General features: G+C 35.7%; 1 protein-coding gene and 1 long non-coding RNA gene across 7 annotated transcripts in view; one reads left to right on the top strand and one right to left on the bottom strand.

The window, feature by feature from the left end:
* LOC115211031 (myocyte-specific enhancer factor 2C) overlaps positions 1-10,000 on the bottom strand; it is a 226,189-nt gene that overhangs the window by 82,467 nt on the left and 133,722 nt on the right. The window lies entirely within an intron of this gene.
* LOC118763040 overlaps positions 5,615-10,000 on the top strand; it is a 6,083-nt gene continuing 1,697 nt past the window's right edge. The window contains exons 1-2 of the long non-coding RNA XR_004998791.1: positions 5,615-5,736; positions 9,484-9,499. This is a non-coding gene — a long non-coding RNA (uncharacterized LOC118763040). The remainder of the gene's footprint in view (positions 5,737-9,483; positions 9,500-10,000) is intronic.

Genomic DNA, 10,000 nt, shown 5'->3' with positions numbered 1-10,000 from the left:
AAATGAACAACCAAAGAATTTGTTTGGAATTAAATCAGGGGAAGCACAAAAAAAAGTCTAATATGCAGGCAATTTGTTCCAAGCAGTGTGGCATTGACCAGAGTTTTAATAATCAACCCAGAAAAAGTATATGAAAAGTCAATTGGTGCATATATATATATATATATATATATATATATATTATATATATATATATATAGGGAGGAAGGGCATCCAGCTGTAGAAACACTGCCAGATCTGACTGGCCTGGTGCAGCCTTCGGGCTCCCCAGACCCCCGTTGAACCGTCCAACCCATGCTAGCATGGAAAACGGACGCTAAATGATGATGATGATGATGATGATATTGTGTATGTATGTATGTATATAAAAGAAAAAAATAACACAAAAAGAATGCAACGAATCTAACGTGGTGTGAACAAACTTTCTTGCGGATCTCTCTTGGTGTACAGACGGAACTGTAAACTTTAAACTTCCTGCAACTCTTCCCACACCCGAAAAATTCAGCAGACAACCGTCATCCCCACCCCCACCCCATTACCACCCCGACCACCACCACTACCAACAACAACAACAACAACACTTATAAGAAATATCAAATCTAAGAGAAACGAATTTAAATTAAAAAGAATACACCAAATAAATTTGTAAGCTTTTAACGTTTGTTTTTGTGCTTGTTTCTTTGCCCTTGTTGTTGTTGTTGTTGTTGTTGTTGTTGCTGTTTGCGGTATCTAGTTGTACTTTTGTATTTGCTTTGGTCGTTGTTGTTGTTGTTGTTGCTGCTGTTGGTGTTTTTCCTTTCATTTATCATTTTGGGATTTTTTTTGTGTGACTAAACTGGATCATAATATATTGAATGACTTCATTAATAGAACCACAAGTGGTGGCGATGATACCAGAGGTGATGGTGGTTCTGATGCTGCTGTTGTTGTAGGTGGTGGTGGTGGTGGTGGTAGTGGCAATAATTGTGATATTATTATTAGTGGGAGAGAATACGAGAAAAAAGAAAAAGAGACACATGCGCACACATACACAAACAACACCCCCTCCAAAATTATGTACACACACACACACACACACATTCAGAATTTAAAAGAAAGAGCTGGTGTGAAGTGTAAGAGTAGGGACAAAAAACAACCAACACAAGGCATGTTAACAAATATAAATTTTCATTATGGTTGTTGTTTTTTTTTTTTATCACTTCCCATATTCAGAAGATAAATATTTAACATTACATGAAAACTCATATACTAACACACACACCACACACACACACACACACACACACACACACACACACACATACATACACAGATATATCCATATTCAGGAAACAAAGTACAAACATCCTATCTGTTATAGAATCTCTTTCTTTAAACATACACATGAACATACAGAAATATATATATATATATATGCATACATATATATATATATATATATATATATGTACATATATGTGTGTGTGTATCTGTATGTATTATAAAATGTGTTGATAATACTGGGTAGCTGTAAACAAACACATGGACATATATATATATATATATTATATATATATATATATATATATATATATATATTTAAATACATGCATGTTTCGAAATACTGATATGTATAAATACATGTACAAATGATACATGAGAACAAATCATACATGTATACACACAACACACAAATGCCCTATCAATTATATATTTATTTAAATACACACACACACATAGACAGAGAGACACATACATACACAAGTATATAAATTTCAGACACATGCAAGCAATTACGCAAACACAGATTCACTCATAAATATGTTGTAAAACAAGCAAACCACGCCTCGCCCCCATCATCACGACCACCATGACCACTACGGCACAGATATTCACTCATTAACCTCACTCAATTATTAGCCAGTTGTAATCACATGATGGAAACAAAAAAAAACCATGTTAAAAATAGCAAAGAGAGTAAGAAAATACTGATAATTGTAATTTTTAACCATGCCAGAAACAAAACAATAAACAAGAGCATTCAGTGAGCACAAACCTCTATGAAAGCAACACCAATGTCTTCTCAATGATTAGCCAGAGATGATTTTTAAAATGAGAATATTTGAAATAAATCTGACTGCTCTCACAAACAAGAAAATTCAAAATGAGCCCAACCACTCTCAAAAGTTAAGTGGAGAAAAAAAAAAAAAAAACGGAAAAATAATCCAGAATCCTTGTCTAGCACCAGATTGATCCCAAAATGTAATCAGTTTGTGTCTGTCACAAGGCCAAACATCCCTGAATGTTTCATCTGATTCCATCCAGCAGTTCTTGAGATATCAAACAAACAAATGCAGGTGAAAACAATGCATCTGCCTTCACTAAGCAACAGATAATAATTCTATATACATAATAAAACTAAGTGTACTTGCGCACGTATGTATATGTATGTATGTATGTATATATATATATATATATATATATATATAGTGGATTGGAAAATACCCTTCAGGAGAGGAAAAGTCAAAGGGCTATTAGTGGGACATAAATCTAAATTACATGAAAACTCTGCATGGTAGAACAATGGAAAGCCTATAACTTTATTTATCCAACTTTCCAGGTGCAATCCCATGGTCATTCACAACCGAAGAGGGTCCTATATATCTATTAAGTGAAGGTGCAAGGCTCTGTGGTTAGAGCGTTGGGCTCACAATCCTGAGGTAGTGAGTTCAATTCCCAGGCCAGTCTGTCTTCTTGAGCAAGACACTTTATTCCACATTGCTCCAGTTCACTCAGCTGTAGAAATGAGTTGTGATGTCATTGGTGCCAAGCTGTATCAGCCTTTGCCTTTCTCTTGGATAACATCAGTGGTGTGGAGAAGGGAGCCTGGTATGCATGGATGACTGTTGGTCTTCCAGAAACAACTCTGCATGGACTTGTGCCTCAGAAGGTAACTTTCTAGATGCAAACCCATGGTCATTCATGACCAAGGGGGTCTTATATTCTTTTCAATACCAAGCATACTTATTAACGCAACTATGTGTGCATAATTTCTTCCTTACTGAAAGGAATACAACATGAAGAAGTTTGCAAAATGGTCATAAGTCATGTGGTTAAATATATATATATTCACATCTCATATGATTTTATGCTTTCATATATTCCTCATGAAATAATTTCATTGATTGGGTCTTTTATATGTGCGTGTATGTACATGTATGTGTACTTGTTTCTATTATACATATATTATATATATATATATATTTAATGCATATAATATATGCATGTATACATACATAGATGAAAGAGGAAAAGGAGAAGGAGAACAACAACAATAATAATACTCAGTGTCATACTGTACTATGCACAAAGTTGGTCAGGAAGTGGATACTATTTTTCTTGCCTTATTGTTCTTGATTTTATTGAGTTTCAACCCCATCTCCACCACTGCCTACACACACACATATACACAAACCTACAGACCCTTACACAATAAACTAACTCCACATGAATTCTTATCAGCTCCAGCCAACATGGTAACTTTATCTGTTTAGATGTAACAGCCAATTCTTCTTCAAATCACATGATACTGATGATAGAGAAAGATAAAAAAAAGACTGACAGGGAAAAATACAGCGGATATATTGAATAGCTTAGTCCTAGGAGAGCCCTTTTCCTTTTTCTGAAAACAAAAAGAAATAACCCCTCACAAAAGACAAAAGACAAAGGTTGTTGGTTGGTCATAGCTATAACAGCTTTCATTATAGCTCGGCTCCTTTAGGCGCTGTTTTGAGTAATTTAATTAAATGACTTGGAAATATGGTTAAAATGTCTAGCACTTTGGATATGAAAGTTGGAGGCATTTTTCTTAAAGCTACATATACCACTGTGTGGGGCCTTGGGCTGACCAAAGCCTTCTGAGTGGATATAGTAGACGGAAACTGTAAGAAGCCCATCATATACATATATATATATATATATATAGTTAATCCAAACAAGAAAACACAAAAAAACAAAAAAGACACAACAACGCGAGGACGTGGAACAAATAAAGTATTATTGGACGCTCAGGAAAGAAGAGAAGAAGGAGGGTTTAACATTTCGAGCGGAGCTCTTCATCGGAAACATAGGAGAAGGAAAGATCCCGAGAAGGAAAGACAGGAAAAAAAATCGCCAGCGGTACTCACGAGGTCACATATATATATATAAAACTGAACGTTAAAACAACACTGATTGTGTGTGTGTGTGTGTGTGTGTGTATTTATATACATGAGTGAGTAGACAAATGAAAGAAGGGCACTCAGCACATTTACTGGGAGTTTCATTTATGCATGTTACTCTGTATCTGTGTTTGTGTCCCAACACTATTTGACAACCGATGTTGGTGTGTTTATGTCCCCATAACTTGGGGGATTAGCAAAAGAGTACCAATAAGTACCAGGCTTAGAAAAAACCCTAAGAACTGGGGTCAATTCGTTTGACAAAATTTCTTCTAGGCAGTGCCCCAGCATGGCCACAGTTTAATGAATGAAACAAGCAAAAGATAAAATACATATGTATGTAGGTATGTATGTATGTATCTATCTATCTTACTATATATATATATATATATATGCATGGTTTTTATTGTGCACACTTGGACTTCGTCAGTCTTTAAGCAGTTGTGCAATAAATGACAACAAACAATCCTTCTGTTTATTTATACACCCATCTATTTTTATACATCCATCCACTTGTGTCATGAAGAAGAAACAAATACACTGAAGGGTGATAAAACAGAAAACTAACAAGCAATAAAAGCATGATTCAATAGCCGTGAAAGAGTTGAACAGGCCAGACAATATCCAACATGTATATACATATAGTCATATATATATGTGTGTGTGTGTGTGTGTGTGTATATATGTGTATATATATACATATATACACATATAGATATATATATATATAGAAAATGTATGCTCATATATGCGTATACTACATACACACAGACACAAGCATGCATACATGTCTGCGTTTACGTCATACATACATATATGTCAAAGCAAACATATGTGTGTGTGTGTATATATATATATATACACACAGATACAACCATATAAATATATAATAATAGCTAGACACATGTATGCATACAACACAAAGGCATTCACACCCACTCTTCCCACATGCATACATGTATATATACACTTGCATACACACATACATTTGTAGACCAATCAAGTGAACCCTTTATATGTATGTGTGTGTGTGTGTGTGTATCTACTTATATCTATTTTATCTTTGCATATATATATATACATAATGTAATTAAGATTCAGTTGAATTAGGTACTTACATTGAAGCACCTTGCTAGTTTGGTATAGTCCATACACCTCAACAATATTATTTGAATGTTGCCCAAGATGCCACGCAGTGGGACTGAACCCAGAACCATATATATATATATATATATATGTATTACTATTTAGAAAGTTTGATTTTGGGTTCATGTGAGTTAAAGATTTGTGGGTTTCATACAGAAACCTTACAAAACTGTAAAATGCATGGAACCAATGATAATATATGTAATCCTTAATAAATGTGTTCAGTGCCTCTTTCTCTCATTTGTCAACTCATATATATATATATATATACAACTGTCACTACACAAACCTGACGATTGCATAACGCATGAAAGTACTAGTTTATTTCAATACTGTAAAATTGTAAAAATTGCAAATAATAAAACGTGAAAATCAGACTAAGTTGGAATATGTATATATGTGTGTGAGAGAAAGAGAGAGTAAAGACATGTCGTCTTGACATCAGAAGTATTGCGGTTTTGATCTAGCTGTGTCTGGTCTCAGTTGATGTAATAAAGACAACATTATTACTATGACCTGACAAACAGTAGATTAGAGAGGATGAAATCAACTCATATGCTCTATGGTGAATTATATAAATTTATTGCAGATTTACTGACAGAGATTGTACTACAGGAGGGTAAGCATGTTGTTATTGTTGTTGTAGTCAGTGTTGCTGTTGTTAATTAGCCCTAGGCTAATCCTCGTTGAGTGCAGGCAGACTTATGATCCCATAGTAAATAAATAAAGAAAGAAAGAAAATTCTGGACCACATTACATTTTGTTGCTGTTATTTAGCCCTAGGTCAGAGACAGATGAGCTCAGGCAAATATAGATCAAATGTTTTGAGCCATAAAAATTAGTTTTTTGCCCTATGTAAAAGGAAATCAGAACCCTCTGTTGTTGTTTAACCTCAGATCAAATCTGACTGAACAGATCTATAAACATATGTATTCCAGCTGTGATGATCCTGTCCTCTTCCTATATAAAGGAAACTCCAAAAGTATCACATTATCGACCATGTTCCTTGTTGTGGATGTTGTTGTTTAGCTCAAGCCATCCCTGATTGGATGTTTGGTGCACATACTTTCCCTCTATAGAAGTAGTAGCAGCAGCAGCAGCTGAATAACAGATCACAAATTGAAACTAATTTAGATAAAACTGACACTTCAGAACACTGGTCTATGATGGGGTTAATATTGTCCCCTTGAGGGTGTGGCTACTGAAGGGGTCAATAAACACCTGACACAGTTTTGATTATTTACTTTTAATGAAGGAAAGGAACAGAATGAAACTGAAAGGTGCATGGTAATTTAAGACTAAAACACACTAGTTTCCAATTGGTTTCAAATTTTGGCACAAGACCAGCAATTTCAGGGAAGTGGATAAGCCAATTACATTGACCCCAGTGCTCAATTGGTACTTAATTTATCGACCCTGAAAGGATGAAAAGCAAAGGTGACCCCGGTGGAATGTGAACTTGGAACATAGAGACGTATACGAAATGGAGCAGGGTGGCTAGTATGCATGGGCAACTGCTTGTCTTCTACAGACAACCGTGCCTGGACTTGTGCCTTGGAGGGTAACTTTCTAGGTATAATCCCATGGTCATTCATGACTGAAGGGGGTCTTTACTCTTTAATATGTCTTGTATTCTTTCTAACAAATATCAGTGTCTATGTGTGTGTGTGCGAGAGAGGGAAAGGGGGTCAATTCTATCGTTATTTTCTAGCTCCACGAGAAAACTAACGGAAGCAAACAGGCTTTATCAAATTACCTTTCCATTATACCTAAGACTTACATGGACCAATGTGCCTTCCCATCTGTGACTGCAAAGGAAAGCAATAGCTATTTCTAGCAGGTCATCATGGAATATATATCAAACATGAGGCAGCTAGTTTGAATATCTGCTAGTTTCATATATTTATTTATTTATTTATTTAGATGGTGGATGCTAGGAGTCGCATCTATTTTTGGCAGGGAATCAATACAACACCCGGCCTATTTTTATAAAATAATAATAATAATAATAATAATAATAATAATGATAATGATGATGATAATGATAACAATGATAATAAAACAAAATAAACACACACATACATACATATGAGCACACACACACACACACACACATATACACACACACACGCAAACAAAAGTCAGACTTTGGGTGTATATCTCTTTGAATTTGTGTTATTATTATTTTTATGATTTTCTTTCTGGTAATTTTCTCTCTCTCTCTTTCTCTCTCTTGTTCTCTGTCTATTATTCTTCTCTTTTACTTTTCCCAGTATCTGCTTTTCCATCTGCAATTTTGATTGTCTACCCTCTCCCCGCCTTCTCTCTGTCTGTCTGTCTCTCTCTCTCTCTCTCTCTCTCTCTCTCTCTCTATTACACACATACACACACGCACAATTTTCCGCAAAAAAAAAAACTAATAGAAATACACAAACAAAAACCAAACAAAAGAACACCCTTTTATATTCTCATCTGATCTTATTCCATCCTATCCTGTTCCATCCAAAACAACATCAACAACAACAATAGAAGCCACAATGTGAGTTTGATTACAGAAGAGTCGAGAGGAAAGAACATGTGCAAAATGGTGGGAAGAAGAGATTGTGAACAGAGGGATGTATTGATATATATATGTGTGTGTGTGTATTCATGCATGTGTGTGTGCATGTGTGTGTGTATATATAAATGTATGTACATATATATATATATGTATATATATATATATATATATGTATATATATATATATATATTATGTATATATATATGTATGTATATATATATATATATATATATATATATGTATGTATGTATTTATGCATGTACATATATATATGTGTATATGTATGTGTGTATGTATGCATGCATATGTATGTATGAGAGGGGGGAGAGAGAGAGATGGGGGTGAGGGAGAAAGAGGATGGACATGGGAGTAATTTCTGTTGTAATCATAACGATGCTATAAGGGAATGTCTACCATCAAACAGCAGTACCATCACCACCACCACCACCAGAACCACCACCACCATCATCATCATAATCATTATCGTCATTGTCACCATCATTTCATGGTTACCATTATCAACATCATCATAATTAGCGCCAACAACCACAACAACAACACCAAGTATTACAACAACAACAGCAACAGCAGCAACAGTTTCTACGCTTGCAGCAACAGTGGGATGTCAGAGTTATTTGAGCTCAGAAACAAACAGTTAAGTGTGAATCAGATACAAGGAATGATAAGGATGATGGGAGGGAGTGGAAAGACACAAACAGACAGTGAATGACAAATATCTATCAGTCTATTCAATCAATCAATCAATCGAACAATCTATGTGCATATGTTTATTTACATTTGTACTCTGTGGAAGCATGTGAAGGCGCATGGATTAATGGTTAGGCTGTCAAACTCATGATTGTAAGATTGTTGTTTCAATTCTTGGACTGGGTTACACATTGTGTTCTTGGGCAAAACACTTCACTTCATGTCGCTCCAGTCCACTCAGAAAAGAAACAATAGTTTTGTTTCTATATTTAAGAGATGAGGAATTATGTACATTATTTACATTATTTACAGTGCAGATATGAGCAGCATATGGGAACCGGTATTAAGGAAAAATAGAAAAATATTAGATTTATAAGCCCTAAAATTCCCTTCATAATTGCCCACAGGCATATGGTGTAGTGGTTAAGAGCGTAGGCTACTAACAATATTCCGAGTTTGATTCCAAGCAGTGACCTGAACAATGATAATAATAATAACAATAATAATAATAACGACATCAAAAAATACCTTAGGAATGAGAAAACCCAGGTTCGAAATTTCCCCAAGACACCTGAAGATGAGGACAAATATCCGTTGAATGTAAATAATGTAAATAAAGAAACAATAGTTGGTATTTATTTTCCTGATAGCTTACAACTAAGAGACTGAATATAGCTATTAGATACATGAGACTAAAATTGTAAAAATTCGTCAGAAGAAATATATTCAAAAATATTCTGGGCCTTCTGCTTTGTCACTTTGTGATGGTTCTTCTTTTGCTTGATACCAATTCTAGCAGCGAGCTGGCAGAATAGTTAGTATACCAGGCAAAATGCTTAGCAGTATTTCAATTGTCTTTACGTTCTGAGTTCAAATTTCACTGATGTCAGCTTTGCCTTTCATCCTTTTGGGGTCAATAAATGAAGTATCATTGAAACACTAGGGTCAATGTACTTGACTGGTCCCCCCCCCCACCCAAATTTCAGTCCTTGTTCTTTTAGAAGAAAAGATCAAAATCAAAGTCGAAATCGATCAACATCAATGGAATTTGTAGTTATGATACCAGTGCCGGTGGCACGTAAGAGAACCATCCGAACATGACCGTAGCCAGCGCCGAGTGCTGGTGGCACATAAGAGAACCATCTGAACGTGGCTGTAGCCAGTGCTGCATCGACTGGCCTCCGTGTCGGTGGCACGTAACAAACACCATCCGATTGTGGCCATTGCCAGCCTCGCCAGGCCTCCGTACCGGTGGCACGTAAAAAGGCCCCATCTGAGCGTGGCCGTTTGCCAGCCTCGTCTGGCACCTGTGTCGATGGCACGTAAAAAGCACCCACTACACTCACGGAGTGGTTGGCATTAGGAAGGGCATCCAGCTGTAGAAAC

The sequence above is a fragment of the Octopus sinensis genome, linkage group LG4 (assembly GCF_006345805.1).
Source record: "Octopus sinensis linkage group LG4, ASM634580v1, whole genome shotgun sequence".
NCBI lineage: Eukaryota > Metazoa > Mollusca > Cephalopoda > Octopoda > Octopodidae > Octopus > Octopus sinensis.
Note: the sequence above shows the minus strand (reverse complement) of the source record. Positions and strands in the feature narration are given on the sequence as shown.